At 34.7% G+C, this 21929-nt stretch overlaps 1 non-coding gene across 1 annotated transcript; it reads right to left on the bottom strand.

Annotated features, from left to right (window-relative positions):
- Positions 1-7826: 7826 nt before the first annotated feature.
- TRNAS-GCU (transfer RNA serine (anticodon GCU)) lies at positions 7827-7908 on the bottom strand. Its single transcript has one exon. It is a non-coding gene; the product is annotated as a tRNA-Ser (tRNA).
- Positions 7909-21929: the final 14021 nt, after the last annotated feature.

The following is a 21929-nucleotide window of genomic DNA, read 5'->3' as shown; positions in this document are numbered from 1 at the left end:
GAACTACTAGCTCTTGGTGTGCCTACCGCTGCCACTACCACTGCTCGACCATCTCCCCCATCATCATCTCCCCCATCCCCCCCATCATCATCTCCTCCATCATCATCTCCAGCACCATGATCTCCTACATCTTCTCCATATCCATCTCCATCTCCACTATCATCTCTACCTCCACCTCCTCCCCCCCACCATCCCTCCGTCGTCTAGGAGCTTTGCATCGTAGCCTCTCATCATCCTCATCTAAGACTGGCTCTGGCTCTGGCTCATCTGGATGTGTCAGCCTCAGAAACCTATGTATAGTATAATGCATGACGTACTCATGTGTCATCCCGTTATCCATCACACCTGGAAGATATTTCCAATCAAGTGGCCTCAATGATCGATAGTCGGCACAAGCCTGATCATATGAAATAGAAGGCCCCCAAGTAGCCACATCCAATCTTCGACGAGCATAATGAGCTGTACCCTGTGGTATCCCCTGTATCCTGCCATACTGTCTCAACACCCTCATACAAAGGAATCGCTCAATGACATAGAGTGTCGATCCAATCAGATATCACATCATGAATATATATGGTATCTCCAATGCATCCTTGGGCCAAATCTCGCAATCCCTATATGGCCTCCATATCACAGTATCCAGATCATCCAAGGTCCGTTGCCAGTACTCCAATTTGCCCAGCTTTTGCTGGACAATGATACTAGGATATCCATTAGCATAAGGCTTGCCTACAGGTCTCTCTCTGCCAACCAATGGTCGTGTGATAGGTAAATGCTCCCAGGCCCATATCTGAAGCACGGTCACCCCTATTGATAACACAGTTGATCCCTGGTACACAACTTAGTGCAGATCATGATTCAAGTGCGCCAACATACATGACCCCCATGCAAATCGGGTTCCCTTTTTCACCATCTGCTCAAGTAGACTACCCCATCCAACAGATAATCCCTTTGACCTGTGATCAGGACAAAGGAAGCCTCCAATAAATCTAGCAAGCATAGTCGGTAATGTGGTATATCCTAGCTCTAGCATCTCCTGCCACGCAATATCGTATCCGCCTATCTCATCATCCTCAAACACTCGACAAAGTGCATCTATCCCACCCCGCTCACTGAGATCATAATATACTAGATCGCCCATCACAAGGATGCGCAAAATCCGGTAGACATCTTCGGGTGTCACCGTCATCTCTCTCGTCGGCAAATGAAACGTGTTATGCTCACTATGCCAGCGCTTTGCTAAAGCTGTTAGTAATCCCCGGTTTATCAGAGGCCGGGGCATGTCAAGAAGGGAAGATAAACCACACTTGCTAATGTGGTCTCACTCCACCTGGATAAGGCGGGGTATCAGCATCCATGTCTTTGGGAAATGCTTCCGAGACTGAAGAACGGTAAAGTGCTCCTGCAATCAAATCATCTCATCATATCAGTTTCTTGATTTATCTATCTATCGGTCTATTTTGCTCAATTGAGATTTTTATCAAATTTCGTTGGGCCCCTATCAATGACGCTCATCTATCATGAGGTCATTATCAATCTTATCTCATCTCGCGCATGCACCAAGATAATCAGAACTGATGATCAAATTTATCAATCAGGAGCGTCTAATTTTATCAATTAGATAGCTAATCAAATCTTACCCAATCAAAAATAAAAAATCAAATCAAATTGACAAAAAATTCAACCAATCGGCAAATCAAATCATTTTCTCAAAATCACCCAAATTGAAATAATCGAAATAATCGAAAAATCAAATCAAATCATCAAAACCTCATCGCCAAAATCGAAAAAACAAAAAAAAATAAAATCGCAAAAAATAAATAAAATAAAATAAAATAAATTGAGACCCCATGGTGGCGCCGTTGGCGGCCGCCGCCAGGCCTCCACCACCACCCCTCTTCCCCCCAAAATGCGAAAAATTTCAAAAAATAAATTTTTGATGTATTTTTTAAAAATGTATGTATAAATTTAATTTTTTTGGAATGTGAATAATTTTTTTTTTTAAAATCCGGAAAAACCCATTTCATGAATCGAAAAACCCATCTCAATTTTTTTTTTTTTTCCCAACCCATCTGGCGAAAATGCTAAAAAATGATTTTTTATGCAAACAACTAAAAATTAACAAAGCTGGGTTTTCTAGAAGTACGTACCGGTGGACCATATGCCAGAGGATGCTCATATCGCCAAACTCGCTCGAACCTATGTTGACGGTACGGGATCGCCATTTCTTTCCTCCAGAGCAAATTTTCTCAAACAACTGCAGTGCACAAATGAGGAGTGGTAAAAGGAATTCACCTTTTTAAACTCATAATGGGGCATTTAAGTGGGATTTTTATTCCACTAATTTTTAATCATCTAATCAACTAATCAACCTGATAGGGTAGCATTTTCAAATTTGGATTGACTCTAAAAATCTCTAAAAATCGAAAAAAAAAAAAAAAAAAAAAAAAAAATTCAAAAAAATAAAAAAAATCATGAAAAATTCAAAAACATTCACAAATTATCCGATTCATTTCTTGAGGGGGCATCCTCACATCGATATCTATCAATCAGAGTCTAGGGCATCATATTGAGATTTATCATCTCCAAGATCGAAACCGCATCATATCGAGATTTATCATCTCCAAATCAAATCAATATCATATCGAAACCAAATCCGCATCAAATCAAGGTCGAATCTGCATCCTATCAAAATCAATATCAACAACATCATCAATCGAGTTTTCTTTGAACCAATGCATCGTCACACATCGCTTCAAAGAGGGGCAAAATGTATACACCTAAAAATGGTCTGAAGATAGTTAATTAAATACGCAGTTATTTGATTAATTCCCCTTCCCAATTAATTGAATTCACAAGCAATTTAATTAATTTCTCTATTCATCTACTAGTAAATAAATCTAAATGATTTATTTATATAGTTCATTTCATATCCCCTTTTGATAAATTAATTCTAAATTAATTAATGTCTCCCCATATTAATCAATTCTTCTAATCCCTAATTAAGATTACCAAACTCAAGTTTGTTGAGATTAATTACCATTTTTCCAATTATTTGAATTTCTAAATTCAAATGAGCACATGGCTCCTAAATTTTAACCACCTAACCTAACCATCCCCTAACTTAACCCATTCAATCTAATCTTGGGTCTAACTAACCCTATCCTATCTTGCACATTCTAACCTCCTCATCCTAACCTCCCATGGTGTGGATATTCTCTCCTTGAGACACATGGCACTTTTGCCACATGTTTCCTCCCTTGGACACTTGCCCTCTCATGAGCAAGGCTCCTTGACACTTGTCACCACAGAGATGACAAGCGTCCCTTCCTCCAACCTCTTCTCCAACTTCCTCAATCTTGGCCCTTGATATCTTCATATCAGATCTGGACCGTCGATTCCTACCACCTCAGCTTTGGCCTTGGGATTCCTATAAATATCCCCCATTTTGGAGCAATAAGGATCCCATCTCATATCAATTTAGGCATCATTACTATAGGCAGTTTGCATTTTCAATTATCTAGTAATTAGCTTTTGGATTAATCATAGCATGTTAATCTAGTTTCTTAAATCATGCATTTCATATCATCTCCATAGTCAATCATGATCAAATAAGCTACTCAACTCTTGAGTTGTCACTTTGGAGGTCATTGCTCCGCTGAGAGCCTATCAATCCAACACCTTCAAGGTCCTCAAGAATAGAGGAAAATGGGACATTTCAAGGAAGGCTTATGGTTTGCATTTCTAATCTAGTTTTCAATTAAGCTTTTCAATTACATTTTATTGTCTCATTATATGTGTATGCCTCCTATATACCACATTTTTAGTATCACACTAATGTAAAAAATGTAGTAGTCAATATTGATTGAATCATCTAATGACATGCAACAATTAACTATTGGTCTTCTCTAGTTACCATCTATCACTCATGCATGATTGCAATGTTGACATTGCATTGACTATCATAATTTGTTGTCAATCTTCTTGCTATTATGCACATACAAGGTGGGTTTATCAACCATGGAGCACTCATGGCACAATGGATGCCATTGCACGATCTTCCTTCTTCCACACACAAAAGATTACTCACAAAATTTCATGATTTGTAGGATTTCACTTTCCAACCACATGCCCTTACATCAATAGAAAAATGAATATAACTATATCAAGAGCTAATATGGCTAATACAACCCAGTTGATGTTTTGTACTATAGTGTACCTTGATGTGTTAACTTGGTAATAGATGACAATTGATAGAAGAAAGTCGACTTTTCATTGATTTATGATGTGGTTGATGCATATCCAATTAGGAGAAGAATGTTTTCAGTGCCGTCTTAAAACATTATTTTTATAACGATACTCTCCTTAATATGAACATGTCTCAAGATGACATTTTTTAACACACCCTAGATTTATGGAATTAAAACTTGGGACTTTTAAGTGAATAATGGTTATGTCCAAGGAGTGCCAAATTTAGACTATGAAATTTTAGATTTTAAAACAAAATGACAAATTGCAAGTTTACAATTTTATCGAAGGTGAATAAACTAGTTAGATACGAAGCAACAAGATTCTAAACAAGAAAATAAAACATTACTTTAATAAACTAAATTTTAGATTAATAAATACATCAAAATAATCAAATCTCATATTAAAATAATCCACTCATAACTTTAACACAAGAAAACAAAACTAAAATAAATATTAATCTACAATCATATTCTCTATACATTAAAATAAGAAACGGTAGAGCGGTTGAAAGTTTCTAAAGCCTTTGTAAAAAAATCATTTTGTTAGTATCTGCAATCACTTTTTTGCATACATTCTGTCAAACCATTTACTCTTGATAGATCTCTTCAGCCAAATACAAAAGGAATTGTGTTCTTATTAAATTTTTATATTTATTGTGATTTTTCTCTATGATGTCGAAAGGATTATTTATCTCCTATATTAAAAAGTTGCAACATTATTTTATTTTATATGTCAAACCTTTTTTAAAAATTGAAAAGAAATAAATAAATCATTTTTTTAAAGTGAGGCTTGATCACCTAAGTCTCACTCATAATCATAAAGTATAATATAAGTTTATTCTCGTCATCAAACCAAGATTTTAATATAAGTTTGCAAAGTCAAGTATATTCAAGGCTATATAAATTAATTGACTTAAAATTTTCTTTATAAAAACCAAATTTAGAATAAGCTTTTAAGAATTCATTAACATTTTTGCAAATGAAGAACAATTCATTCAATTAAGGTTTTGAACAAAAATAGAAAAAAAATATGCATAAGAAATTAAGGATAAGCCCGATAATTATCTCACATTCATTATTTTTATGTATTTTTCCACATGATGTTATTTTGATTTTATTTTATTACAAAGTAAGGTCATTACAATCATAACCATGCATTTTGGTATTGTAGAAGATTTGAACTCGGTACCATCTAAGTGCCTACAACATGGATTTCGCCATTAAACAAGCATGAATGATTGAATTAGAGATATAAGTCATATATTTTGAAACGTAAACAAGCATGATTGCTTGAATTAGGGATATAACTCATAGATGTGATAAAAACAACAATTCCCTTTAGTGCAATCTACTTATTTGTAGTGAACAAATTTAACACCTATACGACTAACCTTGCCTAAGCTAGCTTAATGCAAAGTATTAGGATATTAATGTATTCTGATATGTAAATGAGCATTAATGTTTGAATTAGGGATAAAACTCGTACATGTGATAGAAACAATAATTCTTCTTGGTGCAACATGTATATAATTAACCCTCCTTGAACTAGCTTAATGCAAATAATTAGGATAGGAAACTCAAGCATATTTGTTGTAAAATTAGATTTTGAGTATGAAGGGGATTGTGCAAATGGTTTTTACATTTAATGATGGTATGCCAAACATGATAAGCGAAGATATATTTTCCTTAGAAGAAAATAATGACATTAAAAATCACATGATTATGATTATAATGACTTTACTTGTAACAAGACAACCAAAATTACATGTGCAAAAATACATAGAAAAATAATGAATGTGAGATATTCATTAGAGGCCTTATCCTTAATTTTCTATGCATTTGTTTCTACTTATGTTCAACCCATTAGTTGAAGAGATTGCTCTTTATTCACACAATGAAATGAAGGATGTATGTAAGTATCTAATGAAATGTTAGAAGCTTATTTCTATCTTTATCTTTTATGAAGAAAATAATAGGTCAGTTATTTTTATAAAGATTTGAATATATTTGGCTTCCTAACTTACATTAAGATCTTGAATTAGTTACAAGAAAGAATAATATTGCAAGAAAATGTTATTGTAAGAATTTGTTGAAAATAACCAAGATCTAGAGCACATTGAATAGCACAATAAGATAGACAAAATATTTGATGAGAATAAATTGTATTCTAATCAAGAGCAAAATACCGATCAACTGGATCATCAAAAAATACATACAATGTAGATGAGCCTGCTTATAAAGGCAAGGCCATATGGATATGTGAGCACACAATCATGACATGTGGCTCAATGAAACAAGGGTAGGTAGGAGAAATAATAAAATATTCCACATGAGGTGGATCACCCACTGAAGGTGGAATAAGGTGGAATGTAACAATAAGATAAGACCACTAAAGGTTGAATTTCTCCTACATACATCATCTCTATGTGCACACTTCCCTAAGTGTCTCATATCCAAACTACTATGAAATGCATTATCCTAAGTCAACTTAAGTCAATTATTTTATAAAGCTTTGAATATATTTGGCTCCCTAACTTACATTAAGATCTTGATTTAATTACAAGAAAGAATATTATTACAAGAAAAATGTTATGATAAGTAATACTTATATGAAAATTCCTCATTTTACCTACACGGTCATGACTGTGACTTTGGTGGTTAATTCTTGCTTCAAATGATGGTTTTGTTTATTTCCCTTGGATTTATAAAGGAGATTTGCTATATAAAGGAAAAAGATCTTGCAAGTTCAAGTATTTTTAATATTATTTAGGTTGTAATTTCAATGTCATAGAGAGAAATCATTATAAGTGTTAAAGATTAAACTTGAACATATTATTTTATAATTAGTTCTAAATGAAAGAAATTATCTTTTAAAATTTAACATTGTGGAGGCCACATCGATGATATCAACTTCTATCACAAATTATAACATGTGCTCTCCACAATTGAAAATACTAGGCAAAGCCTCTTACCTTGTCTAGTGGAGGCGCTCTTAATATTCCATTGACTTTCTTGATCATCAATTGACCCCACCTAAGTAAGTGCACTTCTCTCTCCCTAAATGATAAATCAAAGAACAAGAAAGAGTATACGATAGAAAATGGAAAGATGATCAAATTCTTAAATAAAAAAATTGCACATATATGATACAATACTTCTAAAGAGAAGTTCTATCATTCTACTCTCCTACTTATAGTCTTTTTTCTTGATCATGCAACACATGTGAGATGAATAACTTATAGTCTTTTCTTTTGATCATGCAACACACATATGATGAATACCGTCTGCTATTCACTCTAGAAACTAATTGCACATATATAGTTATACAATACTTAATAGACATAAAGTTTCCACAATCCATGAGATCTCAATCAGCTGTTTTCTATTACTCCACTCTCCAACTAAAGTCATTTTCATACTCTCCAACTAAAGTCATTTTCATGGTTATGAAAACGTAAGGTAACCCATAAAACAGTCCACCTAATCGTTTGTCTGTAAAAATATACAGCTGCTAGCTCAGATGATAAAATAAAACGGGCAAACTCGATGATTTGAAAGCAAAACTATAAATCTTAACGTCGCCTGAGAGATTCGAACTCTCGCGGGGAAACACCATGTACTTAGCAGGCACACGCCTTAACCACTCGGCCAAAGCGACGCTTGACGTTTGTGTGTTGTTTAACATTTATATTAAATCATTGCGTAGGATTAGCATTGTTCGTCTCCATAATGAGCCTGAGCGGTCTGTGTGTTTGTCCAAGTGATTGCACTAAATATTAATTACACAACTCACTCTTAAACCAGTAACATTAAGATCAATGGTATATGCATGTTTTAACACAATGATCAAATTTCATAAAAAATTATGTGCAAAGGTAAACAGAGTAATTTTATACTACTATGAAAGTGCCTATCAGATTTAATATATAGAATTTTAATAAGCTTATTCTTTCATTAAAATAGATAATGAATAATATTCATTGAAAAGGAAATGTTTGAAATTAAAGTTATGAAAAAAGTTGTTGAAAATATTCAACTAACATACAATCATACTAACATAAATGACATATACAAAGACGTCTTCATCCTAGTTATGATCAAACTTTTTCGACAACTTTTTTCTTTGTTTAAGGTATTCGGTTAAAAAAGCGGATAATCTAAGTTGTCTCTGCAATTCTAGGATAATTGTTCGACAAAAGTTTATGGTTAATTAATTAACTTGCTAGAATAGGGGGTAGCAAGCTAATTAATATATTTAGTTGTACAAAAATAATATTCAATGACAATAGTAAAAATATGTTGTGTTGGTCCAAAATTACCTAACACAAATGTGTATAGGTTAGATTTGAGTTAGCACATATGTTGCACTCATGTGACTAGTGACATGGTAATATCACTCTTGCTCATGTGGCAAAAGTTAATGGAGGCTAAGGGGTGTCTAAAGGACTACCCTCTTCATGAGAAATGATATTCATGTGAGTGTCAATGATATTATAATGCATGGGGTGAGTGTTACACTAATTTGATTGCTCACTTCACAATAAAGGAGTGCTTGATGGTTGAAATCTATGTTGTAGTGTGGAGTTAGAATTGGGATGTGTTGGCAAAAAATTGAAGAGGTATGTGTTGTTGGCTTGGAGCAAGTTTACATGAAAAACTCAATCACTTCTTATACATCTCATATTATTTTTCTCTTGGGTTTTTTAAAGATAGTGGCTTGCTCCTAAACTTTTTTGACATTGAATACTTCTTGGTTAGATTGAAGGTTTCCAAGTGTATTTAAAATGGCCTTTATCCAATTGGAGCTCACGCGAAGCATATGGACTCAAACACCCCATCTCTATCATTGCCTAGATACTTAGCCTATAATATCTTGCTCCACTACTAATGGTTTTCAACATATATGCGGCAAGTAAGCTTAGCCTCTAAAGCTCTATTCATACTGATGTAATGTCTAATACCTAGTCCACCTTGATCTATCGGTTTACAAATCTTGGCACATTTGACCAGGCTATATTTGAAGGAATTATTGCTACCACTCCACAAGATATATTTGATAATTGATTTTGGGGTTCTCAAGTGCCTTTTGAGAATGATGGTAGGAACCATTTCGACCCAAAATTCTCGTAAATGGTGATGACCTTCTAGATCTAACAACCTCCTCTTAGCTTCAAACCCTCATAATTTGGCCTCTAGTGTTCGATTTGGATGAAAAAAAATAAAAAATCTATTTTTCTCAAACCTTTTAAATCCAATGGTAAGCTCATATTTATAGCAAAAATATCCAATTTTTACTTGCAATACAAAGCTATAAAGAAGAAACATCGAAATCTAGTATTTCAATCAAGTTTTTTTAATTCTTCAGACCATCGTTTTGGTTCAAGAGAAGATCATACTCAAATTTTCAAGATCTACCAATATTTGCAACCTACATCTCTGAAATAAGGCTAACAATATGCAATCCCACAAGCTTTGGCATCATGTAAATACAATGCTCTATACTTAGCATGATTGGCTTAAGATTATAGCCACCCAAGATCTAGGATCTTCATGAAACCGCAAGAGAGATCAATTATAAAACAATAATGCTATTCTATCAAAGGACGCAAATAATATATTGATAAAACATGAATTACATGATATAATATTACAAAGGGTGCCCCTTGGTTATATAGGCCAAGGTGAACATATGGTTGTATAATGTTATGCCAGGTGTCTTAATATTATGGTTTGAGAAAACTAACATGATAACTTAGGAAAAAAGAAATAAATGTGATAAGATGAAAACTAAAACTTCTAGAAAGATTCCTAAGACCTATGTGTGTACCCTAAGTAAGCTTCATTAATGACCTAGGTGATGAACTAGACAGGTAAAACACTCCTTTCACACCAACAATGTTTTTCATTCATCTCTACTAGATTATAAATTGTCATATTCATAAGTGTGAATTGGAACACCTAATTTGATTGTGATAACTTTTGGCATCAACATGGGGACAATTGAGTAGAGTTCAAAGACATCACACATCTTGATCTTTCTTCCCCTATGCTCCTTTTAGGGATGAGAAGACATCCTTTATACATTCTTGATTTTGTTTCTTCCTGGGAGGGGCATGTTTCATGGGATTGGATCCCTTCAACATTCAATGTCGAAGATCTACCATCATTATAGGACACTCTTTATTGAGGGGGGTACACCAAATCTTAGATTGCTACTCAATATAGTATGCAATAAAATGTAATGGACCCCTTTGTGTTGTCTAAAAGTGTAAACCTTTGTGCAAATGATGTATGTGTAATTTTTTTTTGATGGACCACTCTAATGAAAGTTTAGGGGAAGTCTTATTCTTATCTCCCATGATGAGAAAATGTTTAAATTCCTATACAAGTCAAGGCTTTAGTACACCAATAATATAGTGGAGAATGTAACTTTAATTTCACAAATCAACTTAGCCTTAAATCATGTCATAAAATATTTAATGGTTCTTGGAGACTCAAATTTGGTAGTATTTTAGGTGAAGGGTGCTTATGTATCTAAAAACACTAAAAAGATACACTATAAAAGTGTAGCATTGGAGACAAATGAATTAATTAATGCATTTGAGATAGAGTGCATAGATAGGAAGAAGAATGTTTTGACTAATTTACTAGAATTTTTAGGTTTTAAATTTTTTGAGAGCTAGGTTTTTCCTTTGCTTACAATAGAGGTCAAAGTACTAACACAACCTACTATGTAGTGTCCCTCCTAGACTTGTCTTCTAATTTATGCATTGATAGACTTGATTTGACTCTTATGTGATAATTTGATTGATGATTATGACTCTATCTATGTGACTAGATGCAATGGATGATGATATACCTTTTATATTGACATATGTTATATGATGGCTTCTATGGATGACTGGCATATCTTGGATTATGATGATGATGTATTTACTTGATGATATTAAATGTGCTCATGGTTCATGATGGATTCGTTTTGCTTATGGAATTTCGGTGATATTATGGTTAAGATAACCCTATTCTATGATTGTGGTTGTCTTTTAGTGTTTTCGTGATAGGGACGATGTCAAAACACTCGTTGCAAGCATGATATTGTTGGATGTTTTGAGTGATTCAAATATGTGCTTTAGAGCTATCTAAGAGATGTGTTGTCATTGATGTCAACATATTTCTTTGTTTGTGACAGTGTTGCAGTGGAGTTCACTTAGTGAGTTTGTTCAACATATTGATGATCAGAGTTTGTAGATTAAATGGTTTGTAGAGGATCGTGTATAGATGTTTTAGTGCAATTTTTCAGTGGTCTGCATGAAGATTTGAGTGATTTATGGTTATCTATGTTGTGCATAGTTTTTTTGTTGTTCATTTGTACCATAGTGTTAGTAATTTGATCTGCATTGCTCTGCATTGCAATATCTTGATTTGCGGATTTCAAGGAGTGTTTGGGATGTTGATGTGTGTCTTCAATTCAGGAGGTTTGTGGTTTGGAGCTCCACAAGTGATTTTTCCAGGTTGACAGTCATTGCAGTTAGTGTTCTTGAAGTTCGGTATGATGATGATATGATTCTATTAATTTGAGGAGTTGTGGATGTTGCAGTGGTGATTCATGATGCTTATTGATGTTTCTAGATCATGTGCCTTTTGTGTTGCTGGTCTGCATTGATCGTTGTGCGCAAAATTGATGATTTTCTCTTATGTGTTAGTGTTCTTCATTTCTTTCGATGACCAAATGCTAGTAGCGTGTTGCAGATGTTCAATGCATAATTCTTGGAGGTGTTTCATATTTGAGGTGTGTGATATGGGTCTGTGACATGTCTTACCTGACATTGTTTGGTCTGTATTTGTTTTTGTAGCGTGTGTGATTTATTTTTGTGATTAGGTATGTTGGCCATTTGGAGGAATTGATTATGTGTTGCATTGATGTTTTTTCATTGATGTCAACACTAGTTGTTTTGGATTCTTTACCTGTATCATTCTGGTCCCGATAGGTTGTTTGGTTTCTGGTTTGATAGATCATGATGATTTAGTATGCTCCAGTATGTTTGGGTTATGGAATTGTCTTATTCATGCTACTCAGATTCATGTTCAATTAGTTGGTTTTGATCAGGTGACTGGATGCTATCCTATATGCTGGCAAGCTTGGTTTGTTGTTCCAGTGAGGGTTTCACTGGTAGAGCATTGTTGAAGATCTTTGATGTTATGCATAAGTGGTGTTGGTGTGGCTTCTAGTAGAGATTCAGGATGCTGATGGTGATCATGTTCGAGACTTGGTTGATTGGAATCATTTCTTTAATGTGTATGGACCTAAATTGGATCTCGATTTATCTAGGTTATGGACCAACTTAATGTAACGTGTGGATTGGACTTCTCAATGTGTTTCTGGGATGTCTTATAGGTTGGATATTATTTGTTTGGTCTCAGGCCGACATGTTTTGTAATTATGTAATTGTTTTATTGTTTGATGGCCACCTTTAATGTTTGTGGTCGAGGGTTTGTATATATATGATGTAAGATCTCATTGTAGATCATCATGAAATGGAATAGGAGCGAATAATGTAATAATCATTCATGCAGATGATTTGGTCGATCATTGGTGATCGAGTTGGGTTTATGTAAGAGGATTTAGTCCTCCGATATTGAGCTTAACTAGAACTGTACTCAGGCATAGGAGATACTATCTTTGCAGTTCATTCCTTCTAGATTGTAGTCTGAATTTCTATGTAGTTAGTGAGACTCCTTTTGTGATGAGCAATGTGCTCTAGGTTGTTGGCCTTCCTGCAAGTGCATGACCCTCAATTGTAATCACATACTTACTGGAGAACTGTGGGTAGGCTTCCCACTGTGGTTTTTCCCTTTACCGGGTTTTCAACGTACAAATCTTGGTGTCATGTGGATGGTATTTATTCTCTAATTGTTGCTTATGCTTAATTGGTATATTTTCTATTTTAGTATTTGGTTTATGCATTCCGGTATTGATCTTTTTGGTTTTGGTAATAAATTTTCAATTGCTTAAAGTTTCTATAATATGGTGACAACTGATTCACCCCCCTCTCAGTTGTTTTTGGTTATTTGAACTGTCTAGCAATTGGTATCAGAGCTCTGGTCCTGTCTGCAAAAGCTTAACTAATTGAGGAAGATCCTATGGCGACTAACAATTCAAGTTCATCTGCTTCTATCTTTCAGAGAGATATTCCTAGGCTTGATGGAACAAATTACAAAGTATGGAATATTCAGATGGAGACTCATATGAGATGTCTCGGTAAGGAAATTTGGGAAATCACAGAGAATGGTGTTACTCCTTATAATCTGGTATCTAGCAATCCCCTTTGACAAACTTGGATAAGGAGCTTGAGAATGATTGTAGAGAAAGATAATCCCTCTTGTGTACACTTTCTGATCAGCAAATAATGAGATTAACTGAGAAATCATCATCAAAGGCTATATGGGACAAGTTGGAGACTCTTAATGAAGGTGATCCTATTGTTAAGATTGCTAAACTTGATGGTTCCTGGGTGAGATATGAGAACTTGAAGATGGAAGAAGATGAAAGGATTACTGCATTCATGGAAAGGGTAAATGAAATTGTTATGGGAATTCAATGTTGTGGTGGAACTCTGAGTGAAGATGAAATAGTTTCTAAACTTCTGAGAGCTTTGCCACCGACTTATAAGATGAAGGCTACTGCAATTAATGAATTGAGAACAATGGCTAATACTTTTGTCAATAAAGATACCTTGGTTGAGAAATTATCTGCTTTTGAGCTCGAAGAATTTGGACCTTCTGGAGCTGTGAAGTCCGAACCTTATTTTCATGCATCTACATCATCAACCAACAATCAAGATTGGAAAGCTTTATATGCAAAGGAATTGGATATATGAAGAGAGAAGATGAATAATTTGAGCAAGTTGAAGCCCTATTTGCTATAAGAGTACCTAAAGGACTGGTAGGAAGTAAGTATGAAGGAAAAGCACCTTTTAAATGTTTTGCATGTAATAAGATAGGTCATTTTGCATCTAGATGTCCTAAAAGGAATTCACAATTTGATGAGATAGCTAGAAGATCTTTAAGCCTAACCTTGGATATCATAACAAGTATAAGTATAGGAAAAACAAAGATAAATCTTGCTACATAGTGGATGAGGAAGGTGTGACCGATTCTGATGATGAACCGACACAAGACTCTGCTAGTGGTTCCGACAATGGAAAGGAATGGGTGTTCCTAGCTATCAAGGAAGATGTTCTGGCACTGGAAGAGAATGTACCTGAAGAGAAGGCACTTGCTGCTAAAATTGAAGATAAGGATGAATGGGTAATTGACAGTGGATGTTCACATCATATGACTGGAGATAAAAGGAAGTTTCTATCTTTGTAAGAAATTGATGGCGGTGTGGTTAGATTTGGAGATGACAAAGCATGTATGATCAAAAGAAAAGGAACTATATCATTGGATGATAAGCACAATATTGATAATATTTATTATGTTGAAGGTTTAAGGCATAATCTTTTGAGTCTAGGACAATTGGTGGATAAGGGATTTCAATTACAATTCAAGGATGGAAAATGCAAAATCATTAATAGATCTGGATTGGAGATTGCAACTGGTACTTAGACAAAAGGTAATATATTTCATTTAAATTCTGGTGAGAAGACATGTTTGATTGCACAAATTGATGAGAGTTGGCTATGGCATAAAAGACATGTAAATTTTGATTGCATGGTAAAGATCAGCTCAACTAAGGCATATAGAGATATACCTAAGATTGTGAAGCCCTATAATCCAGTATGTAAATAATGTCAAATGGGAAAACAGGTCAAAACCTTTTTTAAGAGTATACAAGACAAATCTAATGATGTTCTTGATCTTATTCATACTGATTTGTGTGGCCCTTCTAGAGTTAAAAGTTTTCAAGGTGATAGATATTTTATGCTAATTATTGATGATTATTCTAGAATGATGTGGGTTAATTTTCTAAGGGAGAAATCTAAGGCTTTTGAAAAGTTTAAAATATTTAAAGCTAATGTTGAAATAGAGACAAGATTGAAGATTAAGTGTTTAAGGTTAGATCATGGTGGAGAATTCACATCCGGTGAGTTTAATAACTTTTGTGAGAAGTATGGCATAAGGAGACAATTTTCTTCTCTCTGGACACCTCAATAGAATGGAGTTATGGAAAGGAAGAACATAACTATCTTGGATGCTGCTACTAGAACCATGATGATGGAAGCTAATCTACCTAATATCTACTGGAGAGAAGAAGTGAGCACAACAATCTATACATTCAACATAGTACATATCAATGGAGAAACCGATAAGATACCTTATGAATAATGGTTTGGCAATACACCTACAATTAAGTATTTCAAAATATTTGGTAGTAAATGTTATATCAAGAGATATGATTTCATTGGCAAATTTTATCCTAGATGTGATGAAGGAATATTTCTTGGTTATTCTAATGAAAGCAAAGCATATAGATGTTATAACAAGAGATTGCAGAGAATTGTGGAGAATGCTAATGTCAAGGTGGATGAGCTGAATAAAAGTCAAATAAGAGTTAATGAGAAAGAACTGACAGTGGAAATGATCATAACTAAACTAATAACACCTTTACCAGAACAAAATGTTGAACCAGTTACTCCGGCAGTATCAAAAAATTTAACAGTAACTGAAGAACCGCAAAGAGGAACAAAGAATTAGAATACTCCTAGGTATGTAAGGATGAATCATTTAGAAGATCAGATTATTGGGGATAAGAACAATGGAGTGATGAGAAGAAGGAGATTGGCATCTAATGAGGTATGCTTAATTTTTCAAGTTGAACTGGTATTAGTAATTGAAGCATGTAAAGATGAATGTTGGATGAAAGCTATGGAAGAAGAATTAGATCAGATAGAGAAGAATAACACATGGACTTTAGTTCCCCAGCCTAAAAATAAGAATGTTATTGGAACTAAATGGGTATTTAGGAATAAATTAAATGAAGATGGACAAGTTGTAAGGAATAAAGCTAGATTGGTTTGTAAAAGATATTCTCAGAAGGAAGGAATTGATTATGGTGAAACTTTTTCACTTGTAGCTAGGATTGAAGCTGTAATATTATTTCTTGCCTATGTTGCACATAAAAACTACAAGGTTTATCCGATGGATTTTAAGTGTGAATTTTTGAATGAGGATCTTGGTGAGGAAGTTTATATTAAGAAACCTGATGATTTTTCACTTTCAGATGATAAAAACATGGTTTGTAGGTTAAAGAAAGCTTTATATGGATTGAAACAGGCACCTAGAGCTTGGTATGCAAGATTAGATAAATATCTTTTGAAGCTTAGTTTCACTAAAGGTAATGCTGACAGTAATCTATATTATAAAGTCACTGATGATGATATACTGATTATTGAGGTTTTTGTTGATAATATTATTTTTGGAGGTGAAGATAAGTTGTGCATAGAATTTTCTAAGAATATGGAGAAAGAATTTGAAATGTCTATGATTGGGGAAATGGAATTTTTCTTAGGTTTGTAGATTACTCAGACTGATAAAGGTATTTTCATTTACCAAACTAAGTATGCTAGGGAATTGTTGAAGAAATTTGGTATGGTAGACTCTAAACCGGTAAGTACTCCTATGGTTACAAGTGAGAATTTGGCAAGGAAAAATGAATCTGCACTGATAAATCCTACAAGATACAAGTCTATGATTAGAGGTCTGCTATATTTGACTCGGACTAGGCCTAATATAATGAATCTTGTTTGCATTGCATCAAGATATCAAAGTGATCCTAGAGAAAATCATGTGAGTGCGATGAAAAGAATTTTTAGATACTTGCAAGGTACATCTGAATATGGTTTATGGTACCCTAAGGATGATGACTTTACTCTATGTGCATATATAGATGCAGATTGGGCAGGTGATGTTGATGACCAAAAAAGTACTTCCGATGGAGCTTTCTTTCTTGGGAATAAGTTGGTTTCATGGATCAACAAGAAACAATCATGTACTTCTTTATCTACTACTGAAGCTGAGTATGTTGTTGCTGCTACTAACTATACACAAGTTGTATGAATGAAGCAAATGTTGAAGGACATTAAAGTGCATTGCATTGGACCAATAGTTTTTCACTGTGGTAACTCTGCTGCTATAGACATATCAAAGAATTTGATATTTCACTGTAAGACAAAGCACATATCTATCAAGTATAACTTTTTGAAGGAGAAGGAGGAAGAAAATGAAGTTCGACTAGTTTATGTGAACACTAAAGAGTAGATTGTAGACATTTTCACTAAACCTTTGCCTAAAGAATCATTTGAGTACCTCAGAGACAGGTTAGGGGTTTCTGTGCCTTCGACGAATAATTTATTGATGCTATTTGGCATCAGTCTGATATTTATTATCAGAGATATTATTCATTCTGGATTGATGTGGGGATGCTACTGCTCAGGGGGAGTAGTTAGCCTTGTGATTCAATGGTTTATGTTTTTGCTTTGATATTTTTGTCAAATTTCTGGCATTGATGTCAAATGGGGAGAGATATTCATGTGAAAAATTTAAGGGATATATACATCAAGGGGAGTATGGATCAAAACTTCATTTCTATATTCTTGGATGGGAGATTTGTTTGTCACTTCTTGGTACTTGGATGTTTTTCACATCTAGTGTTGCCATCAATGCCAAAGGGGGAGATTGTTGGCCATTTGGAGGAATTGATTATGTGTTGCATTGATGTTTTTTCATTGATGTCAACACTAGCTATTTTGGCTGCTTTACCGGTATCCTTTTGGTCCTGGTAGGTTGTTTGGTTTTTGGTTGGATTATATAATGATGATCCGATATACTTCGGTATGTTTGGGTTATGGAATTGGCTTATTAATGCTACTCAAATTCATGTTTAGTCAGTTGGTTTTGATCTAGTGATCAGATGCTATCATGTATGTTGGCAAGCTTGGTTTGTTGTTCTGGTGAGGGTTTCACCGACAGAGCATTGTTGAAGATCTTTGATGTTATGCATAAGTGGTGTTGGTGCAACTTCTAATAGAGATTCAGGATGTTAATGGTGATTGTTCTCGAGACTTGGTTGATTGGAATCATTGCTTTAGCATGTGTGGACCTAAATTGGGTCCCAGTCCCAGTTTATCTCGGTTATGGACCAGCTTAATGTAGTGTGTGGATTGGACTTCTCGATGTGTTTCTGGGATGTCGTATGGGTTGGATATTATTTGTTTGCTCTCAAGCTGACATATTTTGTAATTATGTAATTGTTTTATTGTCTGATGGCCGACCTTATTGTTTGTGGTCAAGGGTTTGTATATATATGATGTAAGATCTCATTGTAGATCATCATGGAATAGAATAGGAGCGAATAATATAATAATCATTCATGCAGAGGATTTGGTTGATCATTGGTGATCTAGTTGGGTTTATGTAAGAGGATTTAGTCCTCTGGTATTGAGCTTAACCAGAACTGTACTTAGGCATAGGAGATGCTATCTTTGCAGTTCATTCCTTCTTCCAGATTGTAGTCTGGATTTCTATGTAGTCAATAAGACTCCTTTTGTGATGAGCAGTGTGCACTAGGCTGTTGGCCTTCCTGCAAGTGCAGGATCCTCAATTGTAATCACATACTTACTGCGGAAGTATTATTTGACTGTGGGTAGACTTCCCACTATGGTTTCCCTTTATCGAGTTTTCCATGTACAAATCTTGGTGTCATGTGGATGGTATTTATTTTCTAATTGTTGTTTATGCTTAATTGGTATATCTTCTATTTGGTATTTGGTTTATGCATTTTGGTATTGATCTTTTGGGTTTCGGTATTAAAGTTTTAATTGCTTAAGGTTCTGGTAATCTGGTGACAACTTATTAACCCCCCCTCTCAGTTGTCTTCCGGTTATTTGAACTGTCTAACAAGGTGATGAGTGTTGAGCTGATCTTAGTGAGGTTGATGTTATGTATAAATAGATATAATATCTTTGTAAATGTGTATCTCGTGGACGAGTGTATGTGCAAATAATGTATTAATCTTTCAGAGACAGAGAAGAAGTGTGAGAAGAAGTGTTAGACAGTTCAAATAATCGGAAGACAATTGAGAGAGGAGTGGAGATTTAGTTGTCACTAGATTACCAAAACCTTAAGCAATTAAAACTTTAACACTAGAACATATAAGATAAATACCAGAATAACATATATACCAATTAAGCACAAGCAACAATTAGAGAATAGATACCATCCACATGACACCAAGATTTGTAAATGAAAAACCTAGTAAAGGGCAAAATCACGGTGGGAAGCCTACCCATAGTCAAATAATACTTTTGTAGTAATTATGTGATTACAAATTGAGGGCCCTGCACTTGTAGGAAGGCCAACAACCTAAAGCACACTGCTCATTACAAAAGGAGTCTCACTGACTACATAAAAATCCATACTACAATTTAGAAGGAAGAATGAACTACAATGATAGCATCTCCAATGCCTGAGTATAGTTCTGGTTAAGCTCAATACCGAAGGACTTAATCATCTTACATAAACCCAACTCGATCACCAATGATCAACCAAATCCTTTGCATGAGTGATTATTACATTATTCGCTCCTATACCATCCTATCATGATCTACAAGGAGATCTTACATCATATATATACAAACCCTCGGCCATAAATAATAAGGTCGACCACCAGACAATAAATCCTATTACAAAATTATAAAACATGTCGGCCTGAGACCAAACATATAATATCCAGCCCATAAGACATCCCAAAAACACTTCGAGAAGACCAAACAACACATTAAATTAAGCCGATCCAAAATATAGATAGTATTAGACCCAATTTAGGTCCACACATGCTAAAGAAATGGTCCCAATCAATCAAGTCTTGAACACAATCACCATTAGGATCCTAAATCTCTACTAGAAGTCACACCAAGACCACTTATGCAAAATATCAAAAGATCTTCAACAAAGCTCTGCCAGTGAAACCCTCGCCGGATCAACAAACCAGGCTTACCAACATATAAGATAGCATCTGATCACCAAATTAAAACCAACTGACTGAACATGAATCTGAGTAGCATGAATAGAAGACTAAGCCAATCACATAAGCCAAAGCATACCAGAGTATATCGGATCATCATTATATTACCAACCAGAAACCAAACATCCTACTGGGACCAAAAGGATACTGGTAAAGTAGTCAAAGCAGTTAGTGTTGACATCAATGACAAAACATCAATGCAACACATAACCAATTCCTCCAAATGGCCAACAAGAAGAAGTTGTTATGTTCTTAATTGGAACTGTAACTAGGCATTAGGAGATGCTATTTTTATTAGTTCATGATCTTCTAGATGTAATCCAAATGTGTTTGTAAGATAGTGAGTCTTTCTTGGGTTGTAGTCCTTTGTTGTTTTGAGCAGTGATCTCTAGGCAATGTGTCTGAATGCATGTGCATTCCCCATTGTAATTTCATATGTCTAACATATTATTATCATCTTGTGGGTAGGTTCCCATCATGATTTTTCCCTTGACTAGGTTTTCTACATCAAAAATCTTGGTGTTATGTGTGTTCTTGATGTGTTGTTGGTTCATTCTTTCATGCTTAATAATCAGATCTAAGAATAAATTTAATTTATACAATTTTTTGAGACAACTGATTCACCCCCCTCTCAATTGTCTACTCAGAATCAGAGTTATTTCATCAATTGCTATCAAAGCAAGTTCCTCCAAAGAATCTTAACCGCTTGAGATGATCTGGGATGGCGTCTTACAAGAAGGATAATCAGAGATTTGATGGTACTAAATACTCTCTTTGGAAGATCCACATGGAATGTTATCTTAGATGCATGGGTGAAACTTACTGGAATATTTCAAAGAAAAAGCATACTATTCTTGCAAATGGACCTTCAACTTCGAATGAGCTAAAGGAAGCTGAATGCAATATTAGAGTTAAGGAAGCATTGTTAAGTGCCTTGAAAAATTCTAAAATGGTAACTGGTATGGAATGGCAAACTGCTCATGAGATCTGGAAGAATTTGGAGACCCTATATGAAGGTGACAACTATGTGAATATTGCTAAGTTGCAGAGCCTCAAAGGAAAACATGAGATGTTGAGGATGGGCGAAGATGACAACATTACTTCTTTTATGCAGAAGGTGAATGAACTTATGTGCAATATCAGATGTGCCAGTGGAAAGTTGGAAGAATTAGAGATTGTTGCCAAAGTGCTTAGATCCTTACCTACATCCTAAAAACACAAAGTTTTTACTATTGAGGAGATCCAAACTGTGACATATGTGACCAGAGACATATTTATTGGTAAGTTATCGGCTTTTGAATTGAGTGAATCTCGTGACACCCTTCCTAAGGTAGAATCTGCATTCAAATCCATTGTTTTTAGAAAGGACAAGCAAATATATGATCCAAGAGAGAGTTATTCAAGGAGGATGTCAAGCTATGAGAAAGAGATGAAGGAAATGGAAGAAGAAGAGCGAGAGATTGAGGATCTTGAAGCATTGATTTCCAGAAGATTACCTAAAGGAGTTAGTAAGTATGAAGGAAAGTTGCCTCTTAAATATTTTTCATGTAATAAGATATGACATTTTTCCTCAAGATGTCTGGAAAGAGTTCCTAAGAAAACTTACAAGCCTAAATTTCATAAAACATGTTATTATGCTGTTGATGAAGGTGTTT

This window comes from Cryptomeria japonica, chromosome 6 (genome assembly GCF_030272615.1).
Source record: "Cryptomeria japonica chromosome 6, Sugi_1.0, whole genome shotgun sequence".
Lineage (NCBI taxonomy): Eukaryota > Viridiplantae > Streptophyta > Pinopsida > Cupressales > Cupressaceae > Cryptomeria > Cryptomeria japonica.
This window is presented reverse-complemented; position numbering and strand designations above follow the sequence as displayed.